The following is a 20,588-nucleotide window of genomic DNA, read 5'->3' as shown; positions in this document are numbered from 1 at the left end:
CCAATCAAAATCTGCAGTAACACAATTAGGAACCCATGGAGGAAACACAAGAGCTCACTGTGCCTGTCCGTGATTTTTGTGTATCCAATTTTTAGATCCTTGGAAGGACTGAAGCATGATTAACTTTCATCCACTGGCCAAATTAATAAGCCAGATGCTACATCCAAAGTCTGCCAGAGATTTCAGTGGGATGGAAGAGTTCCATTCTGTTACAGCCAATAAATTTTCAAGCTTAACATATCATCAGGCTCCAGCCACAATTAAATAGTAGACTCACACTTGTTCAACTACATATGTTTTGTGTGTCACCTTTTGAACCACAGCACCATATGAGTTTACTGGGATACCTTCTTGTGGCTCCGTCTTTCGTTTCTAGAGAACCCGATGTTCTAGTAAGAGTCATGAGAAACATAAGAGATTTCCTATTTTAGCTATCATAGATATCGTCCATATATTCCACAGACAGCAACATGGATGGCCATAGCAACAGTGCAGCCACATAAATGGTTATTTTGTTGTAAAATCATACTATCTTTGTGGTCCCCAAGAAGGCTCATGCAGCCATTTACCCAGTGCTCAGGGATTTCCCTCTCAGCCTGCTTGCATTTCTCCCCTATTCAGCCCACAGCATCACCCTAAAAACATGACCTCGGGTTCAGTCCATCTGAGCTTCCCTAGAATATTAACACCCTCCACTCCCCACCTCTAAACCAGCATTTTGGCACACCTCGCTGGAAAACAGCTGAAAAATATTTGAATCTGGGTGCTTAAGTGGCTTAGAGGATTAGTAATGGGATCAGGAGTCTTTTGGCTTAGAGGTGCCTGATTCAGAGGCAGCCTTGGTTGATAGTGAATTAAATTCTGGTTGATAGCAAGTGTGAAAGCCATTGACTTCCAGCCTAGGCTTGTCTGACCTGCTCTCACTCTTGGTGGTCTCTTGGCCCTTTCCCCTTATCCATTTACAAGGAGCAAGACTTGCCACCAAAAGATGATGAACATGTCTCTGAGGAAAATGTGCATGTTAGTCACAAATTCCAAATGAATTTGGTTCTGCTTTCTTGTAAGATTTCTTGTTTTCATGCATTTCTAAATGTTCTGCTCCCAGCCATGGTTGGATGAGTGGAAATTCCAAAATGCATACTGAATCATTTCTACAGGGATACAAATATGTTTTCATTTTGGCCTTGACACTTTAAAGCCTATAAACAATTAAAGTCGTATGCAGATCATGAGCATCCACCCCTACTTTCGACAGGTGATAATTGGTATATTAAGTATTTTGGAATTGAATTTGTTTTTACAGGAGTGACCTTATATCACTCTCTTCTTTAACAGCTCTTTCTGCTTCTCATTGAAATATCCTTTAGTTGTATGATATAATCAATCACCCAATATCACCAAGCCATGGCCCTAGAGCCAGGGGAAGAACTGGAAATGATTTTCAGTCTGACTCCAGGAAAATTTGTAAAGTAGACAGTTTGTCTTGGGTGCCCTCCCATCTCTCTTTATCACCCCTCTCCCCTGACACTCTCTCACAGAATCACAGGAGCAGAAGAGGCCTCAAGAGATTACCTAGTTCAGCCTGTACCTAAATTGAAATACCCCAAAACAGTCACCTAATGCCAGCTTGAAAGCCCCCAGTAAAGGGAAGCCTCCTACCTCCCAAAGCAATCCGTTCTACCTTTAGACAGCTTCGGCTGTTCAGAAATTTTTCCTTACATCAAACCTAAAATTGGCCTCACTGCAATTTTTACTTATTGGCCCTAATTATACTCTTTTGGATAAGCAGAAAAAGTCTAGCCCCATCTTCTGTATAACAACAACCATCCCTCATTCCTTCCACAAATCCTTGTACAGCACGGTCACCAGCCTGCCCTCCCTCCACAACGCTCCAGATGGGGTCTGAGCAGAGCCCTGTGTAACGGGACTATCCACTCTCTCATTCCAGAGGCCATTGTTTTCAACGCAGCTTAAGATTCTAACAGTATACTGTGTCACATTTTGAATCTTCAGTCTGCTAAAATGCCTAGATCTAGTGTCGAACTGCCTCTCCCCCATTCTGTAACTTACCTGTACAGTTGATTTTTTTTAACCCAAATGTAGGATTTTACTTTTGTTTTTTTGGGAGGGGGCCCCAGACCTATAATTTCATCAACATAAAAAATTCCTAGATGGAAACAAGCATTAATTTATTTATTAATAATTTATTAATCATTTTACTATGTGCCAAACGCTGTGCTAAACATCTTATTTGATCTTTTGTGAAGATCTTCACATTTGATCTTCACAACAACCCTAGGAGGTAAGTTCTATCATTATTCCCATTTTACAGTTGAGAAAACTGAGGTAAACAGAGGTTAAGTGATTTACCCAATATCACAGCTAGTAAATGTCTGAGGCATGATTCAAACTCAGTTCTTTCTGACTCCAAGTGTAGTACTTTATCCACTGTGCCACTTAACTGTCTCAACTCCTTACCTGAAACTCTCTCCACTGAGGCAAACAGACATCTAATCCGTCGTTTAGAGTCCTAAAGAGTCAACCAGGGCCCTGAGAAATTACAACTAGCCTATGATCACACAGCTAGTATATGTCAAAGACCCAATGTGAGTCCATCTTCCTGACACCAAGGTCAGCCTCCCGTTGACTACTCCAGAACTTTATCCTTATTAATTTTTAACATATCACATTCAGCCCATCATCCTAACTCAGGAATCTTGTCTAGTACCCAATGTGTTGGCTACAACTTTCAGTTTAATGTCATCTACAAATTTGGTAAGCATCTCATCCATGTGTTCATAGGATCATAAAAGCATATACAGAGAGCTGAAAAGGAACTTAAAGGCTATCTAATGTAAGATCCTCCTTTTACGGATTAAGAAGCTGAGGCCCAGAATCACATGCCAGAGAAAAGATTTGAACCTGGTTCCTCTGACTCCAAAGCTGCTGTACTATACTGTGCTTCACAATGAAGATGATTAAGGCATTGATAAAAATGTTGGCCAGAGCAAGGCTAAGTCGAATAGCGCAAGTCCCTGCCCATCCCAAGGCACTCAAGTCCTCTACTCTATTGAATAACAAAGTTTTTTAATTCTTTTTCTCTCTTTACCTTTTTATGCCTCTCTTGAGTCTTGCATTTGAAAATCAAATTTTCTATTCTTTTCTTCTATTTCTTCTCTATTCTATTCTTCTCCCCTGCCCCCATAAAAAATATTTTTAACCCTTTATGGAATTGACTGATCTAAGGAAGACAAACTGAATAAAGGCATTATGCCTCAGTATGAACATATTTACGAATGATAGGCTTTCACCTTTCTGATGAATGTTTACCTTGTAAAAGAGGACTTTATTAATCTAAATTAATTTCCAGTTGGTAAAATGTATATAGATTATTTTTAAGTAGGAGGACCTTTTCATGTGCCCCTCTCCTGTAGAGCACATCTCTCTCTTGCTTCTTTGTCATAGGAACAGTGCTCAGCAACTTGGTGTCCTGTTTCTGACAGGCTGCCCACTACTAAGTTAATCTGCTATTCCCTCTGCTTTTTCCTTCTAACCTTGATCTCAAATTTTTAAAAGTTGCTTCTGTCTCTTTACCCATGTAACTGGGGAAAACAATACTTTTTGACATGCAAAAGGAGCTTACTTGTTGGAAAGGTTATTTCTCCCTAGCAGTCATGGACCTCTAGGAGCAAGGAAATAGAACATAAATTTAACAGAGAATGTCAGCCTGCAAGCCCCATGGAAATCGCCAGAAAGAGCTGCTTTTCTACAGAAGCAGAGAACAATGAGTCTCACCTGGTCAAGGAAATCAAGAGATCCAAATCCGGACAGCACTTGGCCCAGTGCCTGGCACATAGATGCTTAAGAGACCTTGATTGCTTGATTGCTTGGGCGCACACACACATGTACCACATAAATCCTACTAGAGAGTGCTCATTAGAAAGGCCGTTCTAAATATATGGGGGAAAATAAGATAAAGCAAGATGCTAGAACCAAAGCAATTAATTTATATACAAACTTGGGTCTCACTTAATATCAGTTTCTGTTATCAGTATAAGTATGTCAGCAGGAAATCTGAGATTCTAATAGAGACTGATACAGGATCTGAAAATTCTACCTTTAGTTAAGCAATTAAAAGAAGTTAAATTGGGCATTATTTGATAATAATGATAGTTGTTGGTCAGTACTGTCCAACTCTCCATGACCCCATTTTGGGGTTTTCTTGGCAAAGATACTGGAGTGGCTTGCCATTTCCTTCTCCAGCTCATTTTGCAGGCAAACAGAGGTAAGTGACTCGCCCAGGGTCACATAGCTAGTAAGAGTCTGAGGCCAGATTTGAACTCAGGAAGATGAGGATTCTTGATTCCAAGCCCAGTGCGAGATCCACTACACCATCTAGCTGCAATGATGGCAGTGGTGGCGGTGGTGGTGGTGGTGATACCTGGCATCTATATAGTATTTTAAATACATTATCTTATTTCATCCTTACTTTATTTAATCCCCATTTAATCCTCTATTTATAATCTCCGTTTAACAGATAAGGAAACTGAAGCTGAGAAAGGATGAGTAACTTGGCCAAAGTCACATAATTTGAAAATATCAGACATGGGATTCAAACCCAGGTCTCCCTGACTTGACTCCAAGCCAGCCTTATATCCACTATCCCATGCTACTATCCTATATATATCCTGCTATATCATCCTATGGTGATATATTTAATGTACTTTTTGGATAGGAGGTTAGCCATAGTGAAAAGGTGGGCTGGGAGCCCAGAAATATGCTAAAATGCCTTTCCAAGTCTTCCTAACAGCCTACATACCACAATGAAAACATATTTATGGCCTTGGAGAACTCTTATTTCCATAATTATCTTGGGATTTGTTTAGAACCAATGAGTTTCAAAATGCACAAAGACAACATAAATTTATAAGCAAATAGAACCAAATCCATTTGGAATTTATGACCAACATTCAAATTTGCATCCAGGATATTTTTACCAATTTTTTAAAGGTGTACACCTTATACCCTCCTATAAAAGTACATAAGGGAAGAGTCAGGGCCACCAATATTACAGTCCTGGGGAGCCATTCATAGGTTCTGTGGGGCTCCTATAGAAATTTATCCTTTGTCCCATCCTTCTTTTCACTCTATAGTAGACTGAATCAACCTCCTAGAAAAGTGCTTAATCTGTGACAATTAAGAGCCCATAAATTCTCTCTTATAAGAAGCATTTTTTTAAAGATTGATTTCTAAACTTTTCAGCTTTGATGGTCATTCTCTTGACAGAGGGGTTAGTATGTTTGCTATGCTCACTGGCACATTGCCATTTACGGTGGAACCATTCAACATCAAGCAGCTTCATCAGAAGATGGTGAATGGGGAAATCAGCTCTGTTCCAGATGACGTCTCTTCTGGTAATTAACTAATTGGTATTTACCAGTTTGTAAATTAGGGCTCAATGTATGGCAACCATTTGGGAATATAGCATATTTCCAATATAGATCATTGGTTCTTGTTGCCAGGGGAGAAAGAATAACTATGTATTGGGGCCCAAAATTTTGAGGTGCTTTGGGGACTTCTCTATCTTCAGATTCCATAAAATTAACTGGAAAGAGAAAGTATATAACTCCTTATTTCTATTATAGTATTCTCAATTCAATAAACATTTTTGATGGCTTCTTATGGGCAAGACATGTGGGAAACACTAACATGAATAATTCCCTTCCATAAGAATTTGCTAAACATTTAATGTATGACAGGTATTGGGTACGAAGAGACGAAAACTAAATAGGAGGGCATCCCCTACCCTCAAAAATCTTACAGTCTGCTGGAGGAAAACAATATCCATAGAGATAAATAGATAAAAATTAATTGGGGGTGGGGGAAGTACTAACAACTGAGGATATCAGGAAAGGCTGTGCTTGTGTAGGAGGTGGTCTGAGCTGAACCTGGAAGGAAGTTAGAGATCCCAAGAGGTGAGAGGAGATAATGAGATTAGGGAAAAAAGAAATGTTAGCAGTTGAATAAATACTCTTCCACACCTTTTAGGCATTGTTCACAGTGCCAGATTTTTATAATAAATCAACTGAACATATTAAATCTCTTCTTTATCCACCTCCTCCTGCTCCACACACACACACACACACACACACACACACACACACACACACACACACACACTTAGCCACAAAATATATTTTGTAAAAGACATCTGGACATTTTAAAGTTCCTGAAGCATCACTTGAGATGCCTAGGTTGCCATTGAAGCCACTGACTTTGGTAGTCAAACTGAGGAAACTAGCTTACAGTCAGATCATTAGTTGTTTCAACAGAAAAAACTAGCCAACAAGAGAGTCTGTGGTTCACTGGGTTAATACCCCCAAACTGTGGGGGTTTTTCATCCCCAAACACTTCATCTGAATTGCATTCCAGGAGCTGTGCATTTTATGCACTCCTTACTGGAGCCTGACCCAGCCAAGCGGCCTGCCATTAAAGAAGCAATGAAAGACAAATGGCTGAATGAAGGATGGAACAGGAAACCACTAAGTTCTATTACATATAAGAACAGGTAATTAATTTCTCACACCTCTCCCATTCCTTATTAACTCTGTTGTATGCCCAGCTTCCTTTTGAGGCCTCCATACCACTGGGATGTGCCTTCGTCAATCCTGGTATGTCAACACTTAATAAAATTCCATGGCCACCTCTATGAAACCAGGACGCATTCCAGACTTGATCTGGAAGCACAGAAAAGATGTTGAAATGGATGGATGAATTTCTTGAATTTGCTTACATCATGTGGTCGTCAAGTTCTGGAAGGCTTTGCCACTTAATGCTTGTGTGACCAAGGGATAAGTTCACCAAGACTCTCTGTGTTTCATATTCCCAACCTCCAAAATGCAAGGGTTGGGCTAAATGACCTGAAAGATTTCTCCCAGCTTTGAATCTATGCTCTAAAGATTGAGGGGATTCAACAGTGTTTTTTTAATTTATAGAAGAAAAGAAAAAAGTAATAGAGCCCCTCCCATCTGAACCTGTAATTCTGACAGATTGAGAAAATTATAAACCAGCCACCATAATAATAGCTAACACTTCAAGGTTTAGAAAATGCTTTACTAATGTTATCTCATTTGATCCTGGGAACAACCTTGTGAGGTAGGTACTATTGAGATTATAATCCTTGATTTACACAATGAAGAAACTGAAGGTCAGAGAGTCTAAATGACTTATCCATGGTCATACAGATAATAAGTTAGAGGAAGAATTTGAATCCAGTTTCTCATTGAAAATTTCAATAATCCAATCTAGAACATGATGGTATCTATCCCCCTGCCCCAGGGAGACTTCATCTTCAGCATTTCTTCATTCCATAAAATCATTGGTTTTCCCAAAAATATTGCATAAGAATAGTTAGACTTCTAATATGGTAGGGCTGTGCTGGAGCCAGCTTGAACCAGCTTAAGAGAGCTGATTCTTAATTTAGTGTAAGCATTTATATCTTGGAAATCAGCAAGCACTGACTTGTAATTCAGGGTTTGATTTATTGCTTTGTTGATTGTCTAGACTTAAGAAAGTAAAGGGGAAAAGTTAGTAATGTGAAGTAAACTTAAAAGTGTGAATTATACTTTTTTCATATTGTTGATCGCTAAACAATCAGCATAATGCTGGATATGAAGCAGGGCGGAGCAAAAGTTTTCTGGTTTTATATTTTTTTTCATTCTAAAACTCACAAAATTGCCATCCTAAGCATAATCAGCCAGAAAATTTTGTTGGGTTATTTTTTTTTTAGTTCTCCCTTGGGGGAATCACCAAATTAGCATGATTTAAAGGTGTGGGGGGCCAATATGGACTTAAAATACCTGTCACCTTTAATTCAAGGCTTTATCTCCTCTCTCCACTCTGGTGCCTCTGGTGCCAAATTCAGCTATGATGAGGTTAAATAAACTTTTGTAGGGTGGCTTAGGGACCTAAATTCTATCATTATATCACTTCTGTGAGTCTCTGTGTCCCAATTTCCAAACAACCAAGTTACAAATGAACTTTTCCAACAACTCATTTTTTTTAAGTTGGGGACTTGTCTCGTACATTAAGGTGCTATGAGATCTGAGGTATGAGTAAGTTGCTGCACAAGTCTGAAAATGAGCTCAGCCTTTTTTGGTTCCAGTGTTTTTCCACATAAAAAGTTGTTCATCATTGGAAAGGTTCTTTACAAAGACACAGGTATATGGAGAGAAGCAAGTGGCAGTGGAGTACCACCAGGCAAGAAGGGATCTTATGAAATTTGGTTGACAGCTTTTAGAATTGAAAGAAACTTTAGAGGTTATCTTGTTGAAACCCCCCTACCCCATATTTCAAAAAAGGAAACAGGGGCCCATGAGGTCATATCTTTAGAGCTAGAATAGACCTTGAAAGTCATTGAATCCAACTCCCTCATTTTATAGATGAGGCCCAGGGTGGTTAAATGCCAAGGATCACAAACTACAAGTGTCTAAGTCAGGATCTGAACTCAGATCTTCCTGATTCCAAACTCTGCACTGTAACCACTATGCCATCTATATCCGTCTCCCAGCTTTAGACAAATCAAACTAGATGATAATCCTACTGTACTTCACCCTGGTCAGATCCTATCTGTATTATTTTATTCAGTTATGGGCACCATATTTTGCAAGGACATTAGCCCTTTTTAAAAGTCAGTCAATAATTACATTAGATTGTAAGCTTCATGAGGGCAAAGCAAATCTTTTGCCTTTTTTTGTATCCCCAATACTTAGCACAGTGCTTGGTACATGCTAGGTGCATAAAAATGTTTATCAATTGATAGACAAAACAAACATTTATTAAATGACTCCAAACCCTTCATCTTACAAATGAGAAAAATGAGGCCTAATGAAGTGACTTACTCAAGGTCACACAGGTAAAAAGCAGCAAAACCAATATTCAAACACAGTTCTTTTTTGCTTCAGATTCAATGCTACTTCCACTGCCCCTACATTATCACTATGACCCACGTCTCAACCCCAGGTGGATGGGATGTTAAACTTGGAAGTTGGGTAGCTAGAAGGAGTTCAGTGGCTCAGGGGGTACAGCATTGGACAGGGAGTCAGGAAGACCTGATATCAAGATCCTTACTAACTGCATGACCTGGAGCAAGCCACTTAATTTTTGCGTCTCGATCTCCTCATTTGTGTAATAATAGCACTTAACTCACAAGATTGTAGTGATAATCAAATGGGAAATTATAGGTAAAGCACTTTGTAAGCCTTAGAGTAACATGTAAATGATAGGTGTTAGTAGTATGTGCCCTTTAGCTACCTATAGAGTCTCAATTATAAATTCCCAGCATAGATTCCTAGTTTTTACTAAGAAAGTAATCATTTGAAAATAAACCTACATGCCAAAAATAAAAACTTACAGAACAGAAAAATCAGGAGAGGGTTGGAATTTATCCATTTTATAAAAGGATTTTTCATATTCTCAAAATAATTTCCCACAGTTTTGTTTTGTATAAAGCTCCCCTAGTGCATTTAAAATATATAAAACATTCTGTGTCAAGCTATCCAGCTCAACATTTGGTCTCCGAAAGTGGCACCAAGGGACATGTTAAGGAAAGACATGATTGTCTTTCTTGACATCAACCTCAAAAGTTAAGGCCATTCACTCAAATACTCTAATTTGCCTTAGTAACCTATTAAGGACCTGTCATCCATGAATGTATCTGAACCATTTTTGAAGCTATTTATATGTTCCATCTGTGCCAGTTTTTGAGGTAATGGATTCCATAAGTGTATTACCCAAAAGGTGAAGTAATACTTTTTATTTACCCCAAATTTTACTCTTCAAATCTTTATGTATAATATGCTGATAACTGATAAACAAATGGGGGACAGGTCGAAGCATGAGGTGTAGAAAATGTTTTCAATAAGTTTAGCAATGAAGTGTAGAATCAATAGCTGAATGAATGACAAGGCTTGAGAGAAGAATTATTGGGACTGGGGAAACCTGAAAACATTTGTAAGGAAATGTGAGTTTCAGGTTTGGGAGGAAAGATAGTAAGCACGGTTTTCAACCTATTGAAATATTTTGGTTGTACTGATGGAGTTTGAGGAAAAAATTAAAGATACATAAGGAATACAGGGAAATGATGCCCCAGACTAAGTCTTGGAAGAGACTGGAGAGAATGGCATGATGAGTGTTGGCAAAGGGATGAGTCTTAAAAAGGTATAGAGATACCTTGTGTGACTAAAAGGAAGGAGAAGAAAGTAGATAATATTGAAAACTTTTTTAAGGAATTGAGGTGGAAGACTAAGGGATTTCCCTACATTCTCATGGAAGTAGAATGTTCCGTCATCTGCTATAATTATCTATTCTCCAGATATCTGCCAAAGAGATATTGATAAAACAAACAATCATGTCACTCCTCAGCCCAATACACTCGAATTTTATATCCTTCTCCAAATTCTGAACAAACTCCCTATTGTTCGTAATATCCAATGTAAGTTCCTTTTGGCATTTAATGCCCATTATATCTTGCTTCCAACTTACCTTTCCAAGTTTCTTCTGTCTCTCCCCCTGCCCCCATTATTTTTCTTCACATATTCTACCATACAGCTGTTCTAGTCCGCTTGCTGTTCTTCACACACAATATCCTATCTCCCATTTCTATGCCTTTGCACACAGCCTGTTCCCCATGCTTGGAAATCACTCCATCCTCATCTCCAGTTCATAGACTCCCTAGTTTCCTTCAAAGTTCAGCCCATATAGGTTTCACCTCCCAAATGAGGCCTTTCCTGTTCCCCCAGATCCCCAGGTCTCATCCCACAAAATTACATTGCTAACTTTGTAAACACTTATACATGTATGTATCCTTTCCTCTGATAAAATGTAAGCTCCTCAACAGCAGGGACCATTTCATTTTAGTCTGTGAATCCCCAGCAGCTAGCACAGTACCTTGCACCTAGCAGATCCTTAACAAATGCTTATGGATGGATGGATGGATGGATGGATGGATAGATGGACAGATGGATTGGGGCTCAGGATTAAGGATCAGTACTGAAGACAAGAGAAGAAAGGGTTTGGAACAATGGCTACAGGGAATGATATAAGGAGTCAATGAGGAAAGAAGAATGCTCTAGCAACAGTAAGCAACCACGTGAGTCTATATATCATAAATCTGCTTAAATATACTTCTACATTCAATGTGTTGCAATATATTGTTTTGGTTTAAGTATATGAAGAAAATAGGAACTAACACAGATATGTAGTTGGAAAAGGAAAGATTATTTTAATAAACAAATAACCTCTTAGGAGTATTATGAAAATTGTTTTGACCTCATAGACCTTCTGAACAGGTCTCAGTGACTCTCAGGGGTCCATGGACCACACTTGGAGAACTACTGCTCTTTGTAATTTTATACTTTGATTATATCACATCTTCATCATTCCAGGCTAATGCTCCTTATTCCTTTTTTCCTTTCTCCTCCTATGACATGATCCTTGTTCCCATCATTATTTTAGGTGTTGAACCTTCTTCAGTTCTATGTATCTTTGTTGGTGTAGCAATCAGAACTGCAATACAGGAATCCAAGCACAGGGAGTTGCACTGTTGACTTAAAGGAAACTCATGTAATGCTTTCTGTTTCATTTCAATGTTCAACCTCGAATCAGTCATCAATTTTATTTCTATTTCAAGGCAGTTACAGCCATAGCAGCATACTGAGCCAGTGACTTTAGGGAGTACTTTATATAATTGTTTCTCAGTCCTTTCTCTAACTTCACACTCATCAGCCTAATTAGTATTATTTGAATTCTTTTTCCTAATATGAATTGTCTTACAGCAGCCCACACTGTAGTTTATCAGTCCTTTTTCTGCTATGTTCTTCACTTCCAAATCTCTCCCTGCAAGTTATAACTGTCAGCTTGATATTCCTTTGCCCAAAAGGCATTTTTTCTATGTACTTTGCCTCCAAGTCATTTATTAAAAAAAAATTCCCAGTGATGTCAGTCTTAGCACTTATCCCTAGAAGAAACCACTATTTATACTTTTCCATCCAGTGAAAAATCCACTTATATCCACTCTTTGTTTCTTCTCAATAAGCAAGGATTTTCTCGTTGAAAAAAATCACTTGTCACATTTCTCCCTTGTCACTAACCCAAACATAGATAGCCTCTCAAGATTTTCGTGCCTCTGTTGCCATTGAGACTACGTAGACCCCAAGATTACCCATCTATCCATCCAATGTGTTTAGTGGTAGAATGAGTAATGGCAGAATTGATTCACAGGCAGCAGAAATTATTCAAAAGGGGATGCTTTTGTTGACCAGATGCATTATTTTAATGCCTACCTTCTAACATAAGACTGGTGACTATTGGCAGACCATGTTGCCTCATGTAATGCTGTCATCTTATTTTTGTAAAATTTTCATATGCCTAAGGAAAGTAATTTTCCCAGATGAAATTTTCATAACTACATATCAAGTCTGGTATCTGCTCCATTCAAATACGTCAACATAGCCTGGACATTCATATAACTGGGTCCAACACTCTCACGAAATACTTGTCCTGGCATTTTTAGGCTCCATCCTGAGGACCTTAACTCCACGGTTCTGAACTACATGGCAAACACCATGGAATCTGGTCTCTCAGAAATTATCAGTGTGCTGATAAACAACAAGCCATCTTCCATCATGGCATCCTATAGCTTGCTGCTGAAGAAACTAGTGAAGTCTCAGAAGGAGCATAAAAGCCTAAAGGTATTGTAAAATGAATTTCACTGAGAACAAACCTATCCAATCAGTCTTCTCGAAATATTTCTTTTCTTAACGCTTCCCTAGAATTGAATAGCTATGTTGCTCACAAAATAAATATGGGGGCTTGTTAAATGTTTAAGTAGATGATGATAATGGTGAAGACAGATGATGCGGAGGAGTCAAATTTTAATATTTTGCTTTCTAAGCATAGACTTTGTAACATCTTTCATAACACAGAAGATTTTTCTAGTAATTCATGTACTTATCAAACATTTATTCGGTATCTACTTTGTGTAAAAAAATCTTACGCTAACCATTATGGAGGATGACAATGTTTAGCGGGTTTGGAGTGGGAAGGCTTGGGTTTGAACCCCAGCTCTGCCCTAGACCACCTGTATTACCTTCAGCAAGTTCCTTCCTCTTGCTTGGCCTTATTTTTAAAAGGAGAAAGTTGGACTATACATGCTGTCTGATGGGGTCCAGCTCAAAATACTATAAACTTTTCAGGGAAGTACAAGACCTGGTCCTTACTCACAATCTAGTTGGGAGAAGAGACTAAGACCCAGAAAAAGCTAAATGACAAGATATGAGTAAAATAATGATTCAAGATACCAGTGTTATGTCTTACTCTACTCTTTCACTCTGGGAGTTATTTTTCAAATGTTGAGATGTTTCCTTCCTGAGATCCTGGATTTGGTAGCTACCCTTGCCAGGGTATTTTGTCAGTGTCTAACATGGGCACACAAGTAAGAAAACTGGGAATCAGTCTTCAGCCCCTTTCCCAAGGGGAATTCGGTGAGGAAGGCATCTTGCAGTCCTGTCTAGACACCACAGACCATTCTGAAACAGCCCACTCACATTCTCTGGTCAACACCCCTGGTCCTGTCACCAGACCATACCTGCCAAAGCTACAGTCATATGACTCATGTGGGCAGTCGTGCTAAAATAACTATCCCATTGGCTCCGCTCTGTGTAGTGCCAAAGGCCTTCTTACAGATTTTCCAACTTCCCTCTTAGAGTCAGCTTAATAAAGGTGTTCCCCACAGCTCAACCATTAAAAGCTTGCCTCAGAAAGGCAGAAATTTGGCGAGCAATGGAGTTTCAATCTAACTTCCAAGGCATATGTGCAATAGAGAAGTTCTCATCAACTCAGAAATAAAAGGATAAGTATCATTTTGTCCAAAGACTGATTTGTGCTCCAGAGAATGCTTATTCTTTTATCCAAAGTTGCCTTAGTTCCATCAAGAGGGTTCCCTCCTTCAAATTGAGATTCTGCAGGCTTTGTCCCTGTTGGCTTGAGTGGATACTTTAGATTTTTTTAAAATTATATTAAATTCCTAAGTTGAGTTATTCATGTTTGAAATGGAAGAAGGAAAGAATGATCCTGCTTTGTTCCAAATGTCTAGAAAAGAATGTTGATTTTATTTGTTTTACTTACTTTAATCTCTATGGGGGAGGAAGATCTGACTTTTTTAACTAGGCAGGATGATAAATCTGCTGTAGTTTATAAAGTTCAAACTAAATGTGAGTTTGTTCATCCATATTTGCATGCATGCACACACATACACACACACGCCCACACAAACACACACACACGCACATACGCAGTTTTGTTTTTTCTAAAGCATATCATCCAATACAAAAGAAACAAAATTATCTAAAAATTTTCCTCCACTAAATTGTCACACTTCCCTCAAATCCGAAAATCCCAGCAAGGTGAGAGCCCTTACCACACTCTCTAGAAAACAGACAGCACCAGCACCCTCCCAATGCCATGCTTCTTTCTTCTTCATTTCTACATAAAACAAAAAGAGGGAGGTAGGAGAAGGGTCCCTGAAGTTGACTCTACACATAGCCTTGATTAGTACTTATGTTATAAATAAAAAGGCATTGAAGGTGTGGAGACAGACAGGCCAAGGTTTAGAAACAAGAATGACCCTCCCCACCCCATAACACAAAAGAATACACTCTCCCATGGGTTACCATGGAACTGTTAGGTGGCATAATGGATAGAGAAGACTCATCCTCCTGAGTTCAAATCGAGCCTCAGACACTTACTAGGTTGTGACCCTGGGCAAGTCACTTAATCTGTCTGCCTCAGTTTCCTCATCTGTAAAATGAGCTGGAGAAGGAAATGGCAAACCACTGCAGTACTTTTGCCAAGAAAACCCCAAATGGGGTCATGGAGAGTTGGCCAGGACTGAAACCATACCAACAGTAGGAAAGGAGATATGCTCAGGGAATATAGTTGACTGGGGAACGCACGTAGAGAAGCTTACAGGTGGGGAACTGGGGATATTCTAGAGCTGATATCATCAGGCAAGTTGCTTTCTTAGCTGGGCTGGGGTGCTCTGTTGCTCTGTCCTCTCTGCTGGACATCTCCACTGAGCTGCTGTTGCTTTCTACACATCTTTATCTATTACGTGGTTTCTTTGGGTCCTTTGCCTGCACTGTGCTACCCTTCTGCTCTCTCAGTGAATTATGGCTGTTTCATACATATACACATACACATACACATATTTGTATATATGTATATATTTATGTATATGTATATATATATATATGTTATTTTCCTTCAATAGTCATAGAATCATTGATCTAAACTTAGACCTCAAACACCATCAAATCCATTTTATAGATAAGGAAACTGAGGACCAAGGAGGCGAAGTGACTTATCCATGATCACACACAGTAAGAGTCACTGGGACGACTTGAACCTGAGTACTCTGACTCTTGAGCAAATTCTCTCAAATATCTTAGCTATAACCCCAGAGCCCATCATAGCCTTACCCATCTAGACATACAAGAAAACCAAAAGACTTTCTGGGGCTTAGATGGTCTATCTTTTGAAGGTTTTTTTTTTCCCCTTACTGTTCCTCTGACTCCCTCAAGACAAACTCTCAACTCAGTTAAGGTCTGGATTTTTTTTCACACCCCTGAGTCCTAAGTCTGAGTCTTCCTCAAATCATCCTGAGAATTATGCTTAGTGCAACTACAATGAAGCTGCGTAGAGTTGGGGTAAGGAGATTCTTTTCCATGTCCATCCACCCCACCCCACCCCTTGTTGCCATGCAAATCAACACAAGAGCTAGACCGAAAGGGGTTAGGCAGAACTGGTAGAACTAGTGAACTCTGCCCTACTTCCCCTCAGCAACCAAATTATGTTGTTCCCTATTATTAACTTCTCAGATAGGTCAGAGATGTTTTTATTTTTGTTTTTGTTTTTTACCCATCTATATTCTAGTGGGGAGAATTACCATGGATTGATCAGAATCTCTTAATCCATTTGACCCAGGAAGTTTTGATGGCCCAGGTAAGGAGTGGGGAACCTGCAGCCAATCTAGGATTCAGTCAAAGGGCTGCACTTGAGGACCTAGAGGCCACATGTGGCCTCCGTAGGTTCCCCACCCCTGACCCAGGTTATCCGTCTATTATTAGGTATCATAGTGGAAGGAGCACTGGATTTGGAGCCAGGAAGACCTGAGTTTAAATATTGGCACAGGTAATTAGTCAATAGTCAATAAACATTTATTAAGTGCCTAGTGTGCGCCTAGTATGCTAAGTGCCAGGAATACTAATATGAATAAAAGAAAGATAATTTCTGCCCTCAAAGGGTTTACAATCTAATGGAGGAAGGCAAAACTCAAGAAGAAGATGATTGGGTGGGGTGGGAAGGGGAGTGGTATTCAACAGAAGGGCTTGGTAAAGAAGTCAGAAGTCCCAAAGGAGTACAGTCAGTTGAGAAATGAGATGTTCTGAGCTGAACTCCCTCCTTAAATAATGAAGGGCTTAAGAGTTCAGGGCCCCACACTCCAACCAGGTATGTGTGTGTCTGGGCGGGGGAGAAGGTGGGGCGGTGGAGGAAAGGGTAGTACTGAAGTACTGGAGTACCAGGGCAAATGGGATCTTGCAAGATAATGAGATTTTCCCAATAAAGGGTTTCCTGGGGCAAGGCAGAGAAGTCTTAAAGTAGTGCAACCAGGTGAGAATTTGCTAGGCTTTTTTTTTTGCTCTGAACAAGTCACTTAACTTCTGTCAGACTCAATTTTCTCATCTATAAAATGGAGATAATATTAATAACACCTACTTGTAGGGTGGTTGTTGCTGTTGCTGTTATTATAATTATTACAGCTAATCTGTTCTCACTTCACCATCCGACAAAGTCAAAACCTGAATTCCTTTTCTGATGTCTGGGTAGGTTACAAGAAGTAGCCTGTTTGGAGTTAAGAGGTTCTAAAATAAATAAATGTACTTTCTATTTTATGGAGTGTGCTCTTCATTTCACCAAGGCCCTTAGTGAAAATGAACATTTGATTTTACTGACATAGCTAGGAAAAGGTAACAATTCTAGATCTTGAATTCACTAAAGTCTCATTTCCAAGAAAAGATTTCTAAGAAACACCTCTGTTTCTAAATTTAAAAAAAATTAAGTTATAGATTTAAATCACCATTTCATAGGTATGATTAGAGAGCGCAACTCCTGTGGTCTGGCCACATTGTTCAAATGTAAAACGTACACTTGCCAAAAAGACTATTTTATGGAGAGCTCAAACAGGGCATGCATTCACATGGTGGTCAGAAACAGCAATACAAGGATACTCAAGACCTCTCTTAAAAACTTTGGAATTGATTGTGTCACATGGAAGATATTGGCACAGGATGGCTCAGCATGGCGTGCCCACATCAGAGACGGTGCTGCTCTCTATGAGCAAAGCAGAATTGAAACAGCTCAAAGGAAACATAGGATGTGCAGCTTTGGAGTGTCCACCCCAAATGTTCACATGGACTATTTGTGCCCAATCTGTGGTAGAGCATTCCAAGCTCAGACTGACTGGATCAGGCACAATCAGATACACTGAATCTTGACTCCAGCATAGTGACATCATTTTGGTCCTCTTCAAGAATGAAGGACAACAACCAACCAATTATAGCTAACAAACCAAGTAGAGTAGAAGGTACTTTAGTGTTCTTGCTAATCTTTGAAATGGATGATGTGTTCAGAGCTCTTTCTCTTTTATCAGCTATGACAATAACTAACATTCCTGCTTTCTGCTTAGGACTCTAACAGGAAGACTTTTTTTTCATCTTTTCTATGGAAGGAAAAAATATAATTTAAGGGGATTTGTTCTGTGAGGTTTGGATTCAGTCAAAGGGCTACACTTGAGGATCTTGAGGGCCACATGTGGTCTTGGGGCCACATGTGGCCTGGAGGCCACAGGTTCCCCACCCCTGATCTAGGCTTTCTTTACTTCTTAACAGGGAAAATTTTGTAAAGGGAACAGCATAACTTTAGTGTATGTAGATAGATACACAGATACATAGATACATAAATAGAGATATAGATGTGTCCATTATGCATATATAATACGCATATACTATAGAAGAAAATAAATAGGAATAACTAAAAAGTTTTAAAACTTTAAATATTCAAACATTACATCATCTGAGAAATTTACCCCTTTTAAAAGTTGAAAATGATATAACTAATATTTCCCTATTCAAAATGTAATAAAAATAATAGCAGATAATCATGATGCTTTAAGATTTGCGGAACTCTTTACACCTATTATCTTGTTTTATCCAGCTAGGTGGTACAGTGGGTAGAAGACTAGGCCTAGAGTCAGGAAGTTGTTGCTCAGTCCTTTCAGTTGTGTCCATCTCTTCACGACCCTATTTGGGGCTTTTTTGGCAGAGATACTGGAGAGGTTTGCCATTTCCTTCTCCAGTTCATTTTTACAGATGAGGAAACTGAGACAAGCAGGGTCAAGTGGCTTGCCTAGGGTTGCACAACTAGTAAGCGCCTGAGGCTTGATTTGAACTCAGGAAGATGGGTCTTCCTGATTCTAAGCCCAGTGTTCTATGGGCTGCACCACCTGGCTGCCTGTTCTATAGTGCAGAATACTCAGTTACAATTAGCTATCAAAAATGTCATAGATGTGTGCTGAAGAAAACAGTTTCTGCTCAAAAACTTTCTTGCTCATGTGCTTTGCCAATTAGCTCTTAAGCAATCTGGTGATGAAACCAGTAAGAACTGGCTTTCTCATATGCCATATATAGTAACAGTTTATAAAATATTAGCAAAAATCTTTTTTATACCTAGCAGCATGTAAAACATTGAAAGACTATTTGACCACTTTGCCTAAATGTTTATGATCTCCCAAATTCCCAAAAGATGTTCAGATTAAAGGAATAAAGTCAATGCTTTCTCTGTGCGTATGTGTGTCTGAATCTGAAAGTAATTTTAAGTATGTGAGTATCTATGGGAAGCACACTAAATATGCCTTGTCAATCAGGGAATAATAATGTAAGAAGAGAGTATTTGTAATGGCAAACAAAGTGGACTTTTTGTTGTCTTTGTTTTGGAGTGCTTCTCAGCATTAAGGAATCTTTGATTGAATTGAGAGTCTTTGATGATTTGCTTATGCCAAGGGAAGGCCTAGTTCACATGGGTTTGAGTCTCATGGTTTTTATGCCCTTTGACCCTGAAGAAGTGTATATATACATAGAGGACAGCCATTGAATTCAGAATGGAGAACTGAGAATCAAGAATCGAGAACTCTCACAACTGCAGGAGGAGAGGTTTTGCTTGGGGGTTCACTCATTGGAAGAGTGTTAATGTGGAGACTCTGGCTAGCCCTTACGGAGCCTCTGGCTTTGAAAAACCCAGATGTTGATGCTATGGTAACTATGTATGTAATGTCTTAGTCAGACAGCTAGAAGGCCTCTCTGTTGATTTTTGTTTATTTGCTCTGTTTATATAATTTCTGCTTGTAATTTCTGTTTATATTTGCTCTGAAGTTCAAGGTGTTGATTTTTCCCCCTGAACTAAGTGAATGTACGTTTGATTAAAGTGAGATTGTAAACCCCTTTAAGTTGCTTTCCTTAAAAAAGCAGATCAAAGAACCTGTGCTAGCAGCCCTCTTGTGTGCTAGTGTTATTGGCCTTACACAGCCACATCAGCTGCTAGTAACATTGTTGTTACAGTATTTCATATATATTTTATCATTTCATCTTCACTATCACCCTGAAGAGGACTAATACTATTAGCCCCATTTTACAGGAGAGGAAATAGAGGCTTAGGAAAGTTATCTGTCTCCAAGTTTACACAGCTTAAAAGTGGCAGAGCCAAATTCAAACTGAGGTCTTCTAATGCTAAATCTCTCTTTTTATAAGTTTTTTTAAATAAGTAATGTAAATTTGAAATAAAGTTTCACAAAATTAGACCAAGCTGGTAGTCTTAAAATAATAATCACAGCTACTGCTTCTCGTAATGATAAGTAAGAAACATGAGTTGGCAACAAACTTTTTGAATTTTTGTTTACTTCTAAACTTTCATTATTTTAATGATATCACAAAGGATTGTCTTAATATTTTCAGAAAAACCACATGCACTCAAAACATGATAACAAACTTCCCAAAACCATGAATCCAAATCCAGAAGGAGAAACCTGGGGTCTGCAAGTGACCAAAGCAGCCATGCCTGGAGCCTTCAAGAAAGATGACAAGACTTTTCTCTCTGCACAACACCCAACAGTGCTAGGCATCATTCAGGAAGATGAAATTGCTATAAGTTTGGAAAACCAAGAAAATTTTCTGGCAGGTATTGTGGCGAGACATGTATTTGCTGCCTTGTTTTGTATTAATGTGGCCAGAGGGCTTCTGTTGCCTAACCCAGGAACCAGAAAGTCCTTATTCCATTTTGAAGGTTTTTGTTTTGTTTTGTTTTGCTACCAAGGCTTGTTTGTTGAATTGTCTACATGACCTAGGGCAGGCCATTCATTCACACTTAATGCTCTATGACTTCAATATGTCAAAGATCTGTAATTTCACTGGTCTGAGTTC

General features: G+C 39.0%; 1 long non-coding RNA gene across 1 annotated transcript; it reads left to right on the top strand.

Annotated features, from left to right (window-relative positions):
* The first annotated feature begins 6,530 nt into the window (after nt 1-6,530).
* Nucleotides 6,531-20,188, top strand: LOC118856115. The gene is made up of 3 exons (XR_005010831.1): nt 6,531-6,568; nt 12,572-12,749; nt 20,124-20,188. It is a non-coding gene; the product is annotated as an uncharacterized LOC118856115 (long non-coding RNA).
* Nucleotides 20,189-20,588: the final 400 nt, after the last annotated feature.

Source organism: Trichosurus vulpecula, chromosome 7 (genome assembly GCF_011100635.1).
Source record: "Trichosurus vulpecula isolate mTriVul1 chromosome 7, mTriVul1.pri, whole genome shotgun sequence".
Classification (NCBI taxonomy): domain Eukaryota; kingdom Metazoa; phylum Chordata; class Mammalia; order Diprotodontia; family Phalangeridae; genus Trichosurus; species Trichosurus vulpecula.
This window is presented reverse-complemented; position numbering and strand designations above follow the sequence as displayed.